The sequence below is a fragment of the Vicia villosa genome, linkage group LG3, assembly GCF_029867415.1.
Source record: "Vicia villosa cultivar HV-30 ecotype Madison, WI linkage group LG3, Vvil1.0, whole genome shotgun sequence".
Taxonomy (NCBI): domain Eukaryota; kingdom Viridiplantae; phylum Streptophyta; class Magnoliopsida; order Fabales; family Fabaceae; genus Vicia; species Vicia villosa.
Genome location: NC_081182.1, coordinates 200793657 through 200813449, shown reverse-complemented (window position 1 = coordinate 200813449; position 19793 = coordinate 200793657). Strand labels below are relative to the sequence as shown.

The following is a 19793-nucleotide window of genomic DNA, read 5'->3' as shown; positions in this document are numbered from 1 at the left end:
CACAAATTTTGTGGGAACAACCGAACGTTCGTAGAAAGCGACATATTTTGTTCGTTGAGCATCATTGTCGTCATCTCGGAAGATAATATTTGAAAGGTCGGGAGGTGGTCTCTCGGGGCGCTCACTACGGATTAATGAACGTGGAGGCATGGTGAGTATGAAAATGAAAAAAATAGAAATGGAGTGTAGAAGAATAGAGAATGGTATGAAGGTTGTGAGGAAGAAGAGTGGTGGTGGTGTGGTTTTATAGTGAGGTTTGAAAATGGTGTGGTTAATGGAGAATTAAAATGGATTAATGGTGGTGTTTGAAGTTTGAATGGAGTAGAGAATTGGGAAATGAATAGAGTTTAAGAGGTGAATGATGGAGGATGAATGAGGTTTATGGAGTTTAAATGGAATAAATAAGGGGAAGAATGAAGAAGATTGAAAGATGAATTTTGAAATTCAAATTCAAAATTCAAAATGGGAGTTATGGTGGTGCTGCAGCGTGGTCAACAATGCAGACTGCTACCCTTGGGAGACGCGCGTCTCAGGCAGTCAGTCTGGAAGGGGACAAAGCATGGAGATGTGCGTCTCCTGTCCTCAGAATGATTCCTGCTGGTCCCACACAGATGGAGACGTGCGTCTCCTGTTGTAGGCAAGTGGTTCACGCATGCAAGGGACCAGACAGTGCTGACAGATGCCATAAATTGTCCATCAGTTCAGAGCAGTATCGAATTTTAATACTATTAACAGCAAAAAGTGATAAACAGGCAAATATATAGCAGTCAATAGCAGTGTAATATAACACAGTAGCAGTAATCAAAAGAATATTGCATTTAAAATTAAACCGGTACTGAGTGTTGACATAAGCAGAATGTAAAATGCAGAAAAATGAAAATCTAACTTCTGAATAAAAATTGCTAAAACTAGAAATAAAATCTAATAATCTAATACGGTAACATCTAGCCACGTCTATTGTTATGCTCATTAGACTGAATGTGTTTGAAAACTTCGTCGAACTGAGCATTTACGGTGTCGATAAAATCGAAGAACTGCATTTGCAAAGTGTGTAGCTCGTTGCGCACATGTTGGACATCTTGTTGTAGTGCAGTGATGGCTTGCTCGTGCGTGTTCAGATTAGGCATTCTTTGATTCACCGATGCGGTAGATGTAGCGGGTTGTTGTTGCTCGAGCTCGACATCAGTCATATCAACAGTGTAATCATCAACAGAATCTTCAGAACGAGTTTCAGGCTCATACTCAGATATAGGTTCATCTACAGAAAGAGGTTCATAATCAGGAATGGGTTCATCTTCAAGATTAGGTTCATAGTAACCAGGAGGAGTGTTAGGCTCAGATTCTGATACATGCATTTCCTCATCAAAATGTTCATAGGCTTGAGGGGTTTCAGGTGAGGGTTCTCTTTCAGGAATCTGATCAAAGAAAAGCCAGTTGGCAGGATTGTGCACACTCGTCCTAGGACTCGGTAAGGTGAACTGATCCAATACTTTGTTATCAATGAGTAAATCAAACTGATCAGGTCCAAGGTTACCGATGATTCCTCGGTTAAAGCAGAAGTGAATATCCATAGAATTGTGGGAACCAAGAGGTGTCAATCTAAGCAAAGGTACTCTCATTCCTATAGCATTAGCAATCATAGTGACAAATCCGCCGATCCTAATAGGTGAAACTTCGTCTTGCGTGATGCGCTCGAAGTTTGTTAGCATGAAAGCGATGGCATTGACCGGGCGATTCTGAGAGGTACAAAACATGATGAATAACTCTTCTCTAGAGACTTCAGTGACATTATCTGGTTTACCAAAAATGTAGTGAGCAAGGATCTTATGGAAGTATCTGAAGGCTGGGTTATGGATGTTCTCAGATTGAAATTAATTCTCTTCGGGGTTGTCGTTCCCAGTGATCTTGCCCCAGTATTTTTCCAACTCCCAGTAAGCAAGATTGTCTTCAGCTACTTTGGTGTATGCATCTGATCCATGAGGTAGTTCTAACATTTCAGCAAAATCTCGGATGCAGAAATTAAACTCCATACCAAAGAGTCTAAAGAGAATAACTCCTTTTCTCAGTCCTTGTCCACAGTTTGGAAGATAGGTCAGGGAGCTCAAGAATTCCAGAGTGAGCTTCCGGTAAGTACTAAACTTGCGGAACAGGTGAGAACCAGTCCAACCAATTTGGTTAAGCAGGTGCAGGACGCTTTCTTTGATACCAAGTTTCACCATAGTTGGTTGGTGAGGATAGCAAGTCAAATCCATGTGTCTTTCAGCCAGCTTATTAAATCTTGCTTCTTGTCCTCTACCACGGAACACAACTTCCATATTATCAACTTCTTGCATCGTAGTTAGTAGTTAAATGAAAAACCTAGAAGTTGAAAATATTAAGATTAAGTTAGAACTAGGCTAGTGTTTATTTTAAAAATAAAATAAAATAAAATAAAATAAATGAAATAAAATTAAGTAACAAGTTACAATAATAATTATAATTATAAAAAGGAAATATTTTCTCGAAATAAGATAGCAGTTATAATTATAATAATTATTATAAGATGTAAGAAAAAAGTAAAAAATGATTAAAATTAGAATAGATTATAAAAATAAAAGTTTAAAAATAAAAATAAAATAAAAGAATAAGTAAATGTGGGTTGTCTCCCACCAAGCGCTTTGTTTTATGTCGTAAGCTCAACGATTTTTAAATTAGAAAACTATTTTTTCGAAAGAACGGGCAGTTCGTCAAGTTTAAAAACTTCGATGTTTTCATCGTGTTCGAGATGATGGTAATACTTAAGACGTTGCCCATTTACGATAAAAGGTTTGACGGTTTCTCCTTTGATTTCTATCGCTCCACTCGGAAATATGTTAGTTATTTCGAAAGGGCCAGACCATCTAGATCGTAACTTGCCAGGAAATAATTTTAGTCTAGAATTAAATAAAAGTACTTTATCGCCTATGCTAAAATTTTTCCTAGATATACGCTTGTCGTGCCATTTTTTCGTTCTCTCTTTATAGATATTTGGCGTTTTCATAAGCGTCTTGTCTAAGTTCTTCTAATTCGTTTATGTCTAGAAGTCGTTTCTCACCAGCGGCAGTGTAGTTTAGGTTTAAGTTCTTAATGGCCCAATAGGCTTTATGTTCTAACTCTACCGGTAGGTGGCATGATTTTCCATAAACGAGTTTGAATGGGGTAGTTCCTATTGGAGTTTTGAAAGCTGTTCTATAAGCCCATAAAGCTTCATTTAGCTTGGTTGACCAATCTTTCCTAGATATAGCAACAGTTTTCTCAAATATTTGTTTTATTTCGCGGTTAGATACTTCTACTTGACCGCTTGTTTGTGGATGGTATGGTGTGGCTATTCGATGATTCACTCCATATTTTCGAAGGAGTTTCTCAAGTATGCTTGAAATGAAATGGGAACCACCATCGCTAATTACCAATCTTGGCACACCGAACCTAGGAAAGATGACGTTTTTGAAAAGTTTGATAACTACTCGTGTATCGTTTGTAGGAGAAGCAATAGCTTCTATCCATTTTGAAACGTAATCGACGGCTACGAGTATATATTGATTTCCAAACGACGACGGAAACGGTCCCATGAAGTCTATTCCCCAGACGTCAAATATTTCTACTTCCAGAATGCCTTTTTGAGGCATTTCATCGCGTCTTGAAATGTTTCCAGTTCGTTGGCATCTATCACAGCTTAGTACAGCAAAATAAACATCTTTCCACAGGTTGGGTTAGAAGAGTCCAGATTGAAGAATTTTGGCGCAGGTTCTAGATGTGCTATGGTGTCCTCCACACGGTGCAGAATGACAGTGTGTTATTATGCTTCTTATCTCTTCCTCGGGTACACAACGTCTAAAGATTCCATCGGGGCCTCTTTTGAACAGGAGTGGGTCGTCCCAATAGTAATGTTTTAGGTCATGGAAGAATTTCTTCTTCTGTTGGTAACTTAGATCAGGAGGAAGCACACCAGCAGCTAGGTAGTTTACGAAATCTGCATTCCAAGGTGTGTCAGATCGGGCTAAAGCTAATTCTGCTAATTTGTTGGTTTCAGAGTTTGGACGGTACGATTCGAATTCATTTGCTTCTAATTGGGCGATGAGTCTTTCATAAGGGAAATCGTCGTCAATTGGTACTTGTTCGGGTTTTAGATTTTCCAATCGAGAGAGGTGATCTGCTACGACATTTTCAGTGCCCTTCTTATCTTTAATTTCCAGGTCGAACTCTTGTAGTAACAAGATCCATCTCAAAAGTCTTGGTTTAGCGTCCTTTTTGGTTAGGAGGTACCTAATGGCGGCGTGGTCAGTGTATATGATTATTTTGGCTCCTACCAGGTAAGAACGGAACTTGTCTAATGCAAATACGACAGCTAATAATTCTTTTTCTGTCGTGGCATAATTCATCTGAGCTTCGTCTAGGGTTCTACTCGCATAATATATGACATGTAGTTTCTTATCTTTTCTTTTCCCTAGAACGGCTCCTACAGCATAATCACTCATGTCACACATTATTTCGAAAGGCTCATTCCAGTCGGGAGGTTGCATAATTGGCGCAGAGATTAATGCTTGTTTAAGCGTTTGAAATGCTTCAGTGCATTTATCGGTGAAAATAAATTCGGCGTCTTTCATTAGTAGTTCAGTTAAGGGTTTTGTTATTTTAGAGAAATCCTTAATGAAACGTCGGTAAAAACCAGCGTGTCCTAGAAAACTTCTTATTTCTCTAACGGTTTTGGGAGGTTGAAGGTTTTCGATAATTTCAATTTTTGCTTTATCAACCTTGATTCCTCTATCGGATACGATGTGTCCAAGTACAATTCCTTGTCGAACCATGAAATGGCATTTTTCCCAATTGAGGACTAGGTTTACGCTTACGCATCGTTTAAGTACCAGTTCGAGGTTCTCTAAACATGTTTCGAAACTTCCTCCACAGACAGAGAAGTCGTCCATAAAGACCTCCATTATTCCATCTAAGAAGTCGGCAAATATTGCCATCATGCATCTTTGGAAGGTCGCGGGTGCATTGCAGAGTCCAAAAGGCATTCGTCTATAGGCGAATGTACCATAAGGACAGGTAAATGTGGTCTTCTCTTGGTCATCAGGGTGAATAGGAATTTGGAAAAATCCGGAGTATCCATCCAAATAACAGAAATGCGAGTGTTTAGCTAAGCGTTCGAGCATTTGATCTATGAAAGGTAAAGGGAAATGGTCTTTTCGGGTAGCTTTGTTTAGCTTCCTATAGTCAATGCACATTCTCCATCCAGTCTGGGTACGTTGTGCTACAGATTCGCCTTTAGCATTAGTGATTACAGTAACTCCTCCTTTCTTTGGTACGACGTGAACAGGACTAACCCATTTACTATCGGATATAGGATATATTATTCCAGCTTCTAGCAGTTTTTGGATTTCCTTTTTAACCACATCGCTCATAATAGGATTTATTCGCCTTTGATGTTCCCTAGAGGTTTTACTATCGTCTTCGAGCATAATGCGGTGCATACACAGAGAAGGGCTTATACCTTTCAGATCTGATATGTTATATCCTAAAGCGGTCGGGTATTTTCTTAGGACATTAAGTAATTTTTCAGTCTCGGTTCGTCCCAAGTTGGCGTTCACTATAACTGGTCGGTTTAGTTCTTCATCTAGAAATTCGTATCTAAGATCGGTAGGAAGTGTTTTCAGCTCTATAGCAGGCTTCTTAGGTCCAGGTATAGGATCGGGAGTTAAAGCTAAGCATTCACTCAGATGGTTATCTTGATAATCCTCACGCCAGTTGTCATCTTCAAGAATTGGCGGCATAGGAATTCTTAGGATCTCGGTTTCCTTATTTGGTTCAGATTTTATTTCTTTGACACACTCGTCGATTATGTCAGCAGAACAGCATGTGTCAATTATAGAAGGTGCTTTTAGGAATTGGGAAAGGATAAATTCTATTTTCTCTTCTCCTACTTCGAAAGTAAGCTTTCCTCGCTTTACATCTATAATTGCACCAGCGGTTGCTAAAAATGGTCTTCCTAATATGATCGGGATGTTAGAATCTTCTTGGATATCCATAATGATGAAGTCAGTTGGGATGTAGAATTGACCTACACGAACATGGATATTTTCTAACATTCCTACAGGGTATTTGACTGAACGGTCAGCTAGTTGAAGGGACATTCTCGTTGCTTTAAGCTCACCTAGATTGAGTTTCTTACAGGTCGAAAGAGGCATCAAGCTAACACTAGCTCCTAAGTCGCACAAGGCTTTCTCTATGATGGTTTTTCCTATTACGCATGGTATAGAGAAACTACCAGGGTCTTTCAGTTTTGGAGGCATGTTATTTTGGATGATAGCGCTACATTCAGCGGTAAGTGTTATAGTTTCGTTATCCTCGAGTTTCTTTTTGTTTGATAAGATTTCTTTTAAGAACTTAGCGTATGAAGGCATCTCAGTTATGGCTTCTGTGAATGGTATGGTTATGTTTAATTGCTTCAGAAGTTATACAAATCTTTTAAATTGTGCTTCGGTTTTTGATTTAGCTAATCTCTGAGGGTAAGGAATTGGTGGCTTATAAGGCGGTGGTGGAACGTAAGGTTTCTCTTTTTCAGGTTCCACTTCGTTATTGTTCTTATCAGTCTTAGCAGTTTGTTCGTCAGTTGTTTTCTTTTGGGTTTCCTTTGGCTCTTGTTGTGACATGGGTACGTTTTGAGTTCTAGGATCTATGGGTCCATCGTAATTCGTTCCACTTCGTAGTGTTATTGCATTCGCATGTCCTTTAGGATTGGGTTGAGGTTGAGCAGGAAACGTGCCTGCAGGGGCAGCAGTAGGTGCTTGTTGTTGAGCTACTTGTGAGATTTGATTTTCTAGCATTTTGTTATGCGTAGCTAAGGCATCTACTTTGTTTGATAGTTGTTTTAGTTGCTCGCTATTGTGGATGTTTTGATTCAGGAAGTCCTTATTGGTTTGTTGTTGGGAAGCTATAAAGTTCTCCATCATGATTTCTAGATTTGACTTCCTAGGGGTGTTTTGAGCAGCTACAGGCGCTTTTTGGTAGCCAGGTGGTACAGCAGCAGCGGTGGCTGAAGGAGTGATGGTTAAGTTCTCGATCTTTTGAGTTAAAGCGTCTACTTTAGCGTTAACGCGGTCTATACCACTTATTTCGTACATTCCTCCTTTGGTTTGGGCTTTCTCTAGAGCGGCTCGTTCTCCACCCCATTGGTAATGGTTTTGTGCCATGTTCTCTATGAGTTTGTATGCTTCATCATGGGGTTTGTCCATTAATGCTCCGCCAGCAGCGGCATCTATAGACATTTTAGTGTTATATAAGAGACCACCATAGAAAGTATGGATGATCAGCCATGGTTCAAGTCCATGATGAGGGCATATTCTAAGCATGTCCTTGTAACGTTCCCAAGCTTCGAAGAGTGATTCGTTATCTTTCTGGGTAAATCCGTTGATTTGACCTCTAAGCATAGCAGTTTTGCTAGGCGGAAAGTATCTCGCTAAGAATACTCTCTTCAATTCGTCCCATGTAGTTATGGAATTGGAAGGCAGGGATTGAAGCCACGCTCTAGCTCTATCTCTCAAGGAGAAAGGAAAAAGGCGTAATCGAATAGCTTCGGAACTAACGTTGTTGGCTTTGATAGTGTCGGCATATTGCACGAACACGGATAAATGGAGATTGGGGTCGTCTACAGGGCTTCCAGAGAATTGATTCTGTTGAACAGCTTGGACCAGCGAAGGTTTCAGTTCGAAATTGTTTGCCTCAATTGCAGGTGGTGCGATACTTGAATGCGGTTCAGCGCGCGAAGGAGCGGCATAGTCTCTAAGAGGACGAATAGCAGCCATCTCTAACTTCGGGATGATTTGATTGATTTGATTAGTAAGAGTCAATTCCTGATTAATCGGAATTTCTGCTACTTCGGGAAGATTGCGAGCTCGACGTTTGACGTTAATGAAACGTTCGATCTCGTTAATTCGTTGTATTAAATCTCCTCCTTGTGAACGAGTATTTGGCATACAATCGTTCAGAAAGAAAGGGAAGAATTGTCCTAGTCTCTACGGTGTAACAGTGAGTTACGATATCGACTTAAATAGTTCCCCGGCAACGGCGCCAAAAACTTGATCGCGACTTTATGTGTCTATAAATCTGATGACTGCAAGTGCACAGTCGTGTCGTGTAGTTTTAAAAGATATCGAATCCACAGGGACTATGAATCGATCTACCGTTATCTAAGGTTACTATGTAAAGCTAGGGCTACTAAAATTTTGATTGTTTCTAAGGGAAAGTGAGTGAAAAATTAAGAATATAATAAAAGACAGATATCAGTATGTATTTCGTTTAACTTAAGGTGATCCGAAGGTCCATTGGCTTTTGCATAATTTAATCAAAAATCTTTACTAATTCAATTGATTAAAAATCCTCGTCTCAAACTTTCCCTCTGTTGATTTAGATTACTGTCCTAATCGTAATGTACGCTTTCGCCATCCCATTAGATTTTAGAAAAGCTTTTTGGAAACAACGTAATTAATAAAATGCCCGTTTTATGAAGTTGTTATCTATTCAAATCTCCTAATCTCAAACTTTCACTCTGTTGACTCGGAACATGCTAATATCCCTAACGTACGCTTTCGCCATCCCGTCGGGTGTAAAAACAATTTTTGAAAATAAATAAATTCTAATTAGTTTTAATACGCTTTCGCCATCCTTAAAACTAATGTCCTATGTCTACTATCCATTTAAAGATCTCAAACTTTCGCTCTATTGATTTTAACCTTTGACCGTCTTAACCCCTCAAACTTTCGCTCTATTGGTTTTAAGACTTGCTAATTAAATTAGACATACAGACCAAAAACAAGTGATAGTTAATAAAATATAATTAAGCCAATTTATTTCGGATCCCTACGGTTAACTTACTTTACATACCGATATCATAATAATTTAGCCAGACATATTAATATGGTTAAACATGCATAAATCGGTTCGGTTCATAATAATAGGCATAGTTAATGGCATATAATATATCATGCAATAATAATATAAATTAAGGAAGTAAATAAAAACCTGAATTAAATAAATGGTAATTGAATCTTCGAGTACTGAACTTCCACCACAGGTTGGCTGGATCGTTCTTCGGAATTTAAACAGACAGAAAAAATAAAAAAGGAAATAAAGCGATAAATCTAACGTAAGGCTAGATCTATAAAAAGTTCACAACAATTTCCAGTGTAGAAATCGTTGTGAGAAAATAAGTGTTTGAATGAAAGCAGAATAAAGAAATACGGTTCGCGGTACAATTTCGGCAGCACTTCGTTGGCAGGAAATCGGACTCTTTGAAAGTGAGATAGCAGATCCTATTTATAGGAGAGGTTTTGCTGTGACGTTGCGTGAAAAGTGGGGATTTTTGCAGACTGGGTGTGGAGACGTGCGTCTCCGTTTCTTCAGGAAGCAGCCTTGACTGACTTGAGACGTGCGTCTCAAGTGGAGAAGATGTAGGAAGGCTTGGAGACGTGCGTCTCCTTTTGGTGATGTGGCCTTTGGAACGTTGGAGACGTGCGTCTCCACTTGCTGGGAAGGTTTGGGCCACGCACATTTGATCTTTCATTGGGCTGGTTCGTCTGCTTTGGGCCTTTGGGTCCTAATTGCACCCCTCTTTCACTTCAGCACTCCTTTCTCATCTTTTAGGCATAAATATTGGTCATTTAAGCTCCATTTTCTTTCCTTTTCGCAAATAGTCGTAATTAGAGTGTAAAACCTGAAACAGAGCAAATACTCGCGTAATATCATAATAAATTAACATAATAAATGGAAAATGCTATAAATATCTATGGATTTCAAGCTAAATATTTGATATAAAATCGTGTTATCAATCATCAGTCCATTGAATTAGTGCCATATTTTCCAAAAAAGTAAACAATAGAAGAAGAGTACAAGAAAAATATGAAAACAAAAAGCAGAAACAATTGTAATGGCAAAAACACAAGAATATCAATAAAGAAAGTAAACAAAAAATTGAAAAGCACAACAAAACAATAGAGAAAAAACTTTACAAGTAAAAGGCATCGTTTGTTTTGCTTTTCCTCTTTACCTCCTTCAATTGTTACTTATATAGGAGATAAAACCTAACAGTGTTACGCTAAAAGGTAAGAAAGTAACGTCTTGAGCTAACGATATTACGTTTAAAAAATTTAAAACACAAGAATAACAATAAATGAAGGAAATTTAAAATTGAAAAGCACAAGAATAACAATAAAGAAAAAACTTTACAAGTAAAAGGTGCCGTTTGTTTTGCTTCTCCTACCTAACTCCTTCAAATATGAAATATTTAAAGACAAAATTGCAAATCCTCCAGACTGTAATTTTTAGGAAGAAAATTGCAAATCCTAGCCCAATTGCAACTTTTGAACGGAAAAGATGCAACTGCAATTTTGGACGAAAAAATTACGGAGACTCTCAACAAACTAGTTTTGAACGAAAAAAGAGAAAACCCTCTCAACAAACTATTTTTTAATGGAAAAATAGAAAACACTCTCAACAAACTATTTTTGAACGGAAAAATAGTTAGTTTAGAACTCAAACTAACTATCTCTATGTATATTATTTCTAAAACTCTAATTTTTTCCTACTATCTCTTTGTATTGTTCAACCTAATAAAAGCTCCCTTCATCCAAAGTCTCAATTATCTTCAATTTATCTTCAACTTCGTCTTCAACTTCATCTTCAAAGCTATCATTATATTATTACTCTTAAATAATTTTGTCTTCTATGGTTAATTAACATGCCTTTTCTAATTGTGTCAATTAATAGATAGAAACATGTTTCTTTTGGTAAATAGGATGAGGTTTGAGAGAGAAGAGAAGGGAACTTTTGAAAATTTGAGGGATAAGAAATGTGACATTTTTATGAAACGTGTAAAAAGGAAAAACTAGAGGAATAATGTTAAGAAAACTTATGAAGTAGTTATAATAGTAATAATAGAAAAAAAACAAATTTAGCCTAAAGTGACAATTTCATTGATTACAAACAAACATGGCCTAGTGATAATTCCTATCATTTCAAACAAACAATCCTTAAGGTGACAATTCAATATTCTCTATACACGGATCGATTTGCAGTAAATAATTAAATATCGAAACAGTGCATGAAATGTCATTATTGCTACAAAACTAACGTATAAAAGTAATGAAAAACATAATAAAACATCACTCGTAAACTTTCTCCTTCAATTTTTTGTTCAAAAGGATTGCACGGATATCTTCCATCATCTTTTTATGTTTAGCGAACTCGTCTCTGATATCCACCAAAGATTTCACAATGTGTTTCATGCCCTCCTTGGACATGTGAATTTTCTTCTCATCAACATTCTGCTTCTTTTCCTTAAGACTCACCTCACCCAAGTCATCATATCTCTTACGTTTAACACCAGTAACTGCAACAAATTCGGTACTTTCCTCAAAGTCTTCAGGATTGATAGAGACATACTGGCCCTAAAGGAAAGCTTGATTCTCCAAGTATTGATCCATTGCAGTCCATTGCGGGTGGCTAGTTTTGTTTTGAAAAAACTGTCTCAGTGTATGAAATAAGGTTTCCTCTAAGTCTTTAGGAGTGATACAGACATACTGGCCCCAAAGGAAAGCTTGATTCACCGAGTATTGATCCATTGCGATCCATTGCGGGTGGTAGGTTTTGCTTTGAAAAAACTGTCTCAGTGTATGAAACAAAGCTTCACTCATCTCTTTGGCTTTGTTTCTCTAGCTCCATCCAACCAATACAAGGCAATTGCAACTCTAGAGTCATAAGAAGCATATATTCCCAAGTATTTAGGGTTTCACGATCATCTTCTTTCCTCAAATGCTTTTTCCCAAAGTTATCACTAGATCATCAGTCCATTGAATTAGTTCCATATTTTCCAAAAAAGTAGACAATAGAAGAAGAGTACAAGAAAAATATGAAAACAAAAAGCAGAAACAACAGTAAAGGCAAAAACACAAGAATATCAATAAAGAAAGTAAACAAAAAATTGAAAAGCACAACAAAACAATAAAGAAAAACTTTACAAGTAAAAGGCATCGTTTGTTTTGCTTTTCCTCTTTACCTCCTTCAATTGTTACTTATGTAACACCCTTCTAAACCCCCGCGGAAAATACAATAATAATCAGAGTAAACATGAAATACAAGGATGTCACAACTTCTTTAACATAAAATACCATAGTCATTTGTCATGCCACACGAGGAACCATTTAACATAAATACAATTCATGTTCAACACAGCGGATTATAATTCATAACATTGCATATTCATCATCATTCATGCAAGTTACTCTAATACAATTATAAAACAACAAAGCCAACAGAGTAATTCGTCTCTAAACTAGCGTTCCCCAGTGTTACAATCAGAGCATGACTCGACACGAACTACGGGCTAGCCTACAAGCTATCTTCACCCAATCAAGACGCCACTACATCCTTAATCTGAAATCATCAAAGTAGGGGTGAGTTTCATTCGAATTAATAAGCATTATGCAATCATAAGCAATAAAATCTCATAGTAATTATCATCCACTCAATCATACACATAATCGGAATTATTACAACAAGCAAGCATCAATCCAACAATATTGGCCATCGGCCCACAACTCATCAATTTCATCAATGATCAAGTTATATTAACAACATCTTCTCAATACATCAATCATGTAAACACACCAAGGCATAACACTGGATCTCATCCAATCATGTTATAACCAATGCATATGATGCAACTGACACTATGCATGTGGTACCAAAATTCGTGAATCACATTCACAGGACTTCTCTCTTTGATACTGCCCTCTAGTCGCTCACACCCCACATGGGCACACGACTACTGCCTCATCGCTCACACCCCACATGGGCACACGATGACTTCCCGCTAATCTCCGCACAATGGGAATTAGCCTTCCAATGCAAATGATTTATGAATAATGCACACATGACACATACTTACATCTTCATACATCATCATCATTCCGATGCTTAACATCGTTTAACACCTCTTACCAATAAGGTCACAACAAGTATGTACATGTTTAAGCATCATTCAATCATTCACATACATGCACCACAACATCACAATAACATACACATCATAGTAATGTTAATTGCCACCATAACCAACATATTAATATTAACAACATATTAATATTCACAATCATCAATCATCACCATCATCATACATCGTTACATCTATCATCATTACACACCATGTAATAAATTGATAAAACAACTCAACAACATAATCACAAAACATGTATTCATTTACGACATGTTATAAACCAACATCACCCAATGAATATCATGATCCCATCACCAATACAAAACATGTATCAATAATCATATATAAATAAGCACATATACATATACTATATTCCAATTCATCAATGATCAAATCGAATTAAAATAAAGTTGGCCACTGCCCATTTCATCACTTTATCAAATAATGCATCTCATTAGCTTCGCAAAGCCCAAAACGGCACATAAAACAGATACACGGATCAAAAGTTACGGGTTTTTAAAGATAAAACATTTTTAGAAAATATGCTGCAGAACCCGGGTTGTCCCTACGTGGGAACCGGTTCCTGGCAGCTTCAAAGTCTCGTCTCTGGTTTTTACTATGGGGAACCGGGTTGTCCCTACATGGGAACCGGTTCCCAGCTACCCAGAATCCATATTTCTCTGTTTTTACAAGGGGGAACCGGTTCGTCCCACATGGGAACCGGTTCCTACGTACCTGCACAGCAAAAATCACCATTTTGATAGCATTTACCATATCCCATTTCCCAAATTTCAGGTACATACGAACATACACACAATTATCATTGATTTTCACACAATTACACATTTCAAACAAGTTATTGACATGTATTAACATCATATATCACAAGTATCAACAGAATCATGTCAATTCATACAAGATTATCAAAACCTAACAAAATTCCCAACCCGACACGTACGATTGAACTAGACCACAATCCTAATCAATCATACTACCTACAATCACATAAGGAATACTAACCCGAAGAATCCCCCCTTACCTCAGAGTCGAATCTTCGAAGATCTTCTTCCCCTTTGGCTCTTCTCACTTCACGTGTTCTCCCTTTCTCAGAGTCTGTCTCCTTTTCTCTCCTCTTTTCCCAATTCCTTTATTTTATGAAAAATAAAATAAAATATTATAATGGGCTTGCTTAGTCAACACCCCCTCTTCTGCTAATCACCACTCTAGGCCCAATGCCAATAACTCATCATTTTCCAAATAATTCCAAATAAAAATACTAAAATTCCAATTATTTAATTTAAATCCAAATTAAATTAATAAACTGAAATTATGGGGTGTTACAACTCTCCCCCACTAAAAGAGTTTTCGTCCTCGAAAACATACTTCAAGTAAAAGTCCCAGATAAGAGTACTTCATTTGACTCTCCCATTCTCCGTTAACACCTTCTTGGTCGAGTCTCAAAATTCATCTGACATAACCAACACAAGCATATCTCATGCATTCAATCTCAGTTCTTACGTTGCATTTGACCATCCCCAGGTGTACCACTCGCTATAACTCCAACGGTTAACAAAAATGAAACTTCGAGGTGCGTCCCATACAATACGCTCAACAACTGAATAATACAATTACACGATCCTTGGTATGATCGCAACTGATCAACACTGTATTAATAGATTCCATTTACCCACGTACCAACCTTAGGTACACTCTTCCAATTGAGCGATAAAGTAATACTTACACTTACTCAGAGCAAATTCCCGAGTTACTTCATCTATTAAAAACATTCCCACTATCGGATCAAGCACACATCAGTAGTTATAATTACATAGCTCATCATCCTCAATATACCATTGCTTACAAGATAGCTCAACTGAGTCCCACTCTCCACTAAGAATCAAATCAACTTCGTCCTTCGTAGAGTATAATCCCTCATTATAATTAGAAATTTACATAACACCTTACAACAGTACAAAATTATTATGGCATTACATAGTATCAACTCGTTGTCTTAACTTCTCCGAACACATACTCATTAACTACATTCAACCATAATAGGATATCCATCATCTCGGCAATTATTCAAAAGGGTTCTAATCCTTTGGCACGACATCCTTATGTCTACGAGATTCCAAATCCAACCTATAGATCAACATATATTCTCCATGTAGAACACCGACATATTAATTCTCACTGCTCACGAGTAGCACTCATAACACCACTTTACATCATACTTTCGCTGTACGACTACGACTACTCGTCTTAAGTCACCGTCCAATGCTTTGCACCCCTTCATAATCACTTCCTCATAAGTTCCCACAATATGGCGAGTGGTCATTCTCACATCTCAGCATTCATCACATCTTATACCATTAAGGTAACAAGCAATCGTATACTATCTTTATAATTCCGCCTATTATCAACAAGAGATTAAGGGTGATCAAGTCCTCAATTTGTCAATAGATAGCCGACAATCATATTTAAGCATAGACCGTTGTTACTACATAATAGCGTCTTTTCCGAGTTTGCACCCAAACTCATTAACATTTCCATAGTCTAATAATTCTCTATGGTGTCCTTCTTCTAGAATATTCTTTCTCAACTCGGTAACACGCGGAACACAACAGCGACCACCAACCTCATTATACCATCCTCTCCGATTCTGAACCCGTCATCTTTACTTTGGTAATCCAAAGTAGACTTATCGATCAACTCAACATCAGCTTTCTGATTTCCTCTAATCTCGTCAGGAATACCATTAGTCAGTTTCAGTATACCCAATCTAACATTATTAGGAGCACCTTCACATACCAAACTTAATTCTCTGAATTGTTCAATTAAATCCAACTCTTTCACCATCAGCATCGACATTTTTAGAGGCAACCTTGTACCATACAAATAATGTCACTGCAACATCAAAACAAAACCATGGCTGCCAATTCTAAATCATGAGTCAGATAATTACTTTCCTGTGCTTTCAATCGTCCCGACGCATAAGTTACTACTTACTGGTTTTACATCAATACACCATCCAAACCCATCAACGACGCATCACAATATACCACAGATGGTTCCAAAGTCTATTTCACTTTTTTTTTCTACTGATTCCCTCATCACTCAAATCCATTAATACTTAAATCATCTTTATCATCTTATTCATCAACGACATATTCTACTCGACTTCGTTCCGAACAATCGCGGTAATAGGCATTCCTATTCAACACTTGTTCGTGCTTATTTAACCGACATCATCATATCTCCTCATAGGACCAGTCTATGGTATTTATAACTCTCCCATAAGGTAGAACATAATTTCACCTCTTCGTAGTCTCAAACGACACTCTAATCCGATACTTAGAGCTCAAGATATGAATGTTTCTAATTGTTATCCAAAATACAATACCGACACCATGCAGTGACACCTTAAAGGATATTTCCAAAACTCCGCAAATGGTACACTTAATTCCTAAAATTGCTTCTCAACAAGCCTCCTCATTATTCCTTTATTCTGTTCAACTCTGACACTGACATCCCATGTCGCACCAACGAACAATCTAGTTCTAAGGACAAGTGTAACCGTAACTTCACCTCTTTCTAACATCATCCTGACACAATTAAACATGTTACAGCTGCTGCAACCATTTTTATAACAAATTTCATCTCGTTAGCTTTCCGACGCTTCAAACGGAACTCAAATCGGATGTCCAGAACTCCAGTTATGAATTTTCGAAATTTCATAACAATTCAACAATCTTCCTGCGATTTGCTTACGGAAATTCTACTCCAAAACTCATTCTTTTCAAATTAATCTCATTATTAACATCATCTTATCACATCTCTTCGCTTCCAAACTTCTTATAACTTAAACAACACATTTCATCGCTGAAGTTCGATTTCTGCAACATCCTGAAACCAAATTCATGTACGCCATCATCAACCTTCTTATCCTTGAGATCGTACTCGTCTCTTCACATTACTCGCTCTTTAAAGAGTTTTCAACAACATCGATAACCTCTACCATCATCTCAATTACTTACTAGTAATCCTACGACAAGGTCTACGACAATACTTCCTTTAATCACTGCTTCAACAGCGACCTTTCACATAAGGCTACTCACACAACAACATCACAGTCCATCAGTAGCACTTGAAGCATCACAACTTCGAAATTCCATTTTCCAAAAATAACCATCATCTATTCCGAGACACATCCAACTGAAATAACAACCACATTCTTCAGCCCATGTCACCTTTACTTCAGGAAACAATAACTCTACACTCTTGTACTGCTGCTCTGCGCATCACTCTATCATCTTGCATCTGAGACATATCCGAGAAGCATAGCTTCTCCCCCACTAGTTTCAATCCCACTTCTGCAGACAAACAGTTAGAACACACTGAGTACCAACAGTGTTTCACACACATGTCGCGTACCGAAAGGAAATTAACAACAAGACTCTAGTCACAACGACCGACTATGCTCTGATACCACTATTGTAACACCCTTCTAAACCCCCGCGGAAAATACAATAATAATCAGAGTAAACATGAAATACAAGGATGTCACAACTTCTTTAACATAAAATACCATAGTCATTTGTCATGCCACACGAGGAACCATTTACCATAAATACAATTCATGTTCAACACAGCGGATTATAATTCATAACATTGCATATTCATCATCATTCATGCAAGTTACTCTAATACAATTATAAAACAACAAAGCCAACAGAGTAATTCGTCTCTAAACTAGCGTTCCCCAGTGTTACAATCAGAGCATGACTCGACACGAACTACGGGCTAGCCTACAAGCTATCTTCACCCAATCAAGACGCCGCTACATCCTTAATCTGAAATCATCAAAGTAGGGGTGAGTTTCATTCGAATTAATAAGCATTATGCAATCATAAGCAATAAAATCTCATAGTAATTATCATCCACTCAATCATACACATAATCGGAATTATTACAACAAGCAAGCATCAATCCAACAATATTGGCCATCGGCCCACAACTCATCAATTTCATCAATGATCAAGTTATATTAACAACATCTTCTCAATACATCAATCATGTAAACACACCAAGGCATAACACTGGATCTCATCCAATCATGTTATAACCAATGCATATGATGCAACTGACACTATGCATGTGGTACCAAAATTCGTGAATCACATTCACAGGACTTCTCTCTTTGATACTGCCCTCTAGTCGCTCACACCCCACATGGGCACACGACTACTGCCTCATCGCTCACACCCCACATGGGCACACGATGACTTCCCGCTAATCTCCGCACAATGGGAATTAGCCTTCCAATGCAAATGATTTATGAATAATGCACACATGACACATACTTACATCTTCATACATCATCATCATTCCGATGCTTAACATCGCTTAACACCTCTTACAAATAAGGTCACAACAAGTATGTACATGTTTAAGCATCATTCAATCATTCACATACATACACCACATCATCACAATAACATACACATCATAGTAATGTTAATTGCCACCATAACCAACATATTAATATTAACAACATATTAATATTCACAATCATCAATCATCACCATCATCATACATCGTTACATCTATCATCATTACACACCATGTAGTAAATTGATAAAACAACTCAACAACATAATCACAAAACATGTATTCATTTACGACATGTTATAAACCAACATCACCCAATGAATATCATGATCCCATCACCAATACAAAACATGTATCAATAATCATATATAAAAAAGCACATATACATATACTATATTCCAATTCATCAATGATCAAATCGAATTAAAATAAAGTTGGCCACTGCCCATTTCATCACTTTATCAAATAAAGCATCTCATTAGCTTCGCAACGCCCAAAACGGCACATAAAACAGATACACGGATCAAAAGTTACGGGTTTTTAAAGATAAAACATTTTTAGAAAATATGCTGCAGAACCCGGGTTGTCCCTACGTGGGAACCGGTTCCTGGCAGCTTCAAAGTCTCGTCTCTGGTTTTTACTATGGGGAACCGGGTTGTCCCTACATGGGAACCGGTTCCCAGCTACCCAGAATCCATATTTCTCTGTTTTTACAAGGGGGAACCGGTTCGTCCCACATGGGAACCGGTTCCTACGTACCTGCACAGCAAAAATCACCATTTTGATAGCATTTACCATATCCCATTTCCCAAATTTCAGGTACATACGAACATACACACAATTATCATTGATTTTCACACAATTACACATTTCAAACAAGTTATTGACATGTATTAACATCATATATCACAAGTATCAACAGAATCATGTCAATTCATACAAGATTATCAAAACCTAACAAAATTCCCAACCCGACACGTACGATTGAACTAGACCACAATCCTAATCAATCATACTACCTACAATCACATAAGGAATACTAACCCGAAGAATCCCCCCTTACCTCAGAGTCGAATCTTCGAAGATCTTCTTCCCCTTTGGCTCTTCTCACTTCACGTGTTCTCCCTTTCTCAGAGTCTGTCTCCTTTTCTCTCCTCTTTTCCCAATTCCTTTATTTTATGAAAAATAAAATAAAATATTATAATGGGCTTGCTTAGTCAACACCCCCTCTTCTGCTAATCACCACTCTAGGCCCAATGCCAATAACTCATCATTTTCCAAATAATTCCAAATAAAAATACTAAAATTCCAATTATTTAATTTAAATCCAAATTAAATTAATAAACTGAAATTATGGGGTGTTACAACTTATATAGGAGATAAAACCTAACAGTGT

The 19793-nt window shown here is 37.5% G+C and overlaps 1 non-coding gene across 1 annotated transcript; it reads left to right on the top strand.

Moving 5' to 3' along the window:
* Positions 1-7338: 7338 nt before the first annotated feature.
* LOC131593711 (small nucleolar RNA R71) lies at positions 7339-7445 on the top strand. Its single transcript, XR_009281095.1, has one exon. It is a non-coding gene; the product is annotated as a small nucleolar RNA R71 (small nucleolar RNA).
* Positions 7446-19793: the final 12348 nt, after the last annotated feature.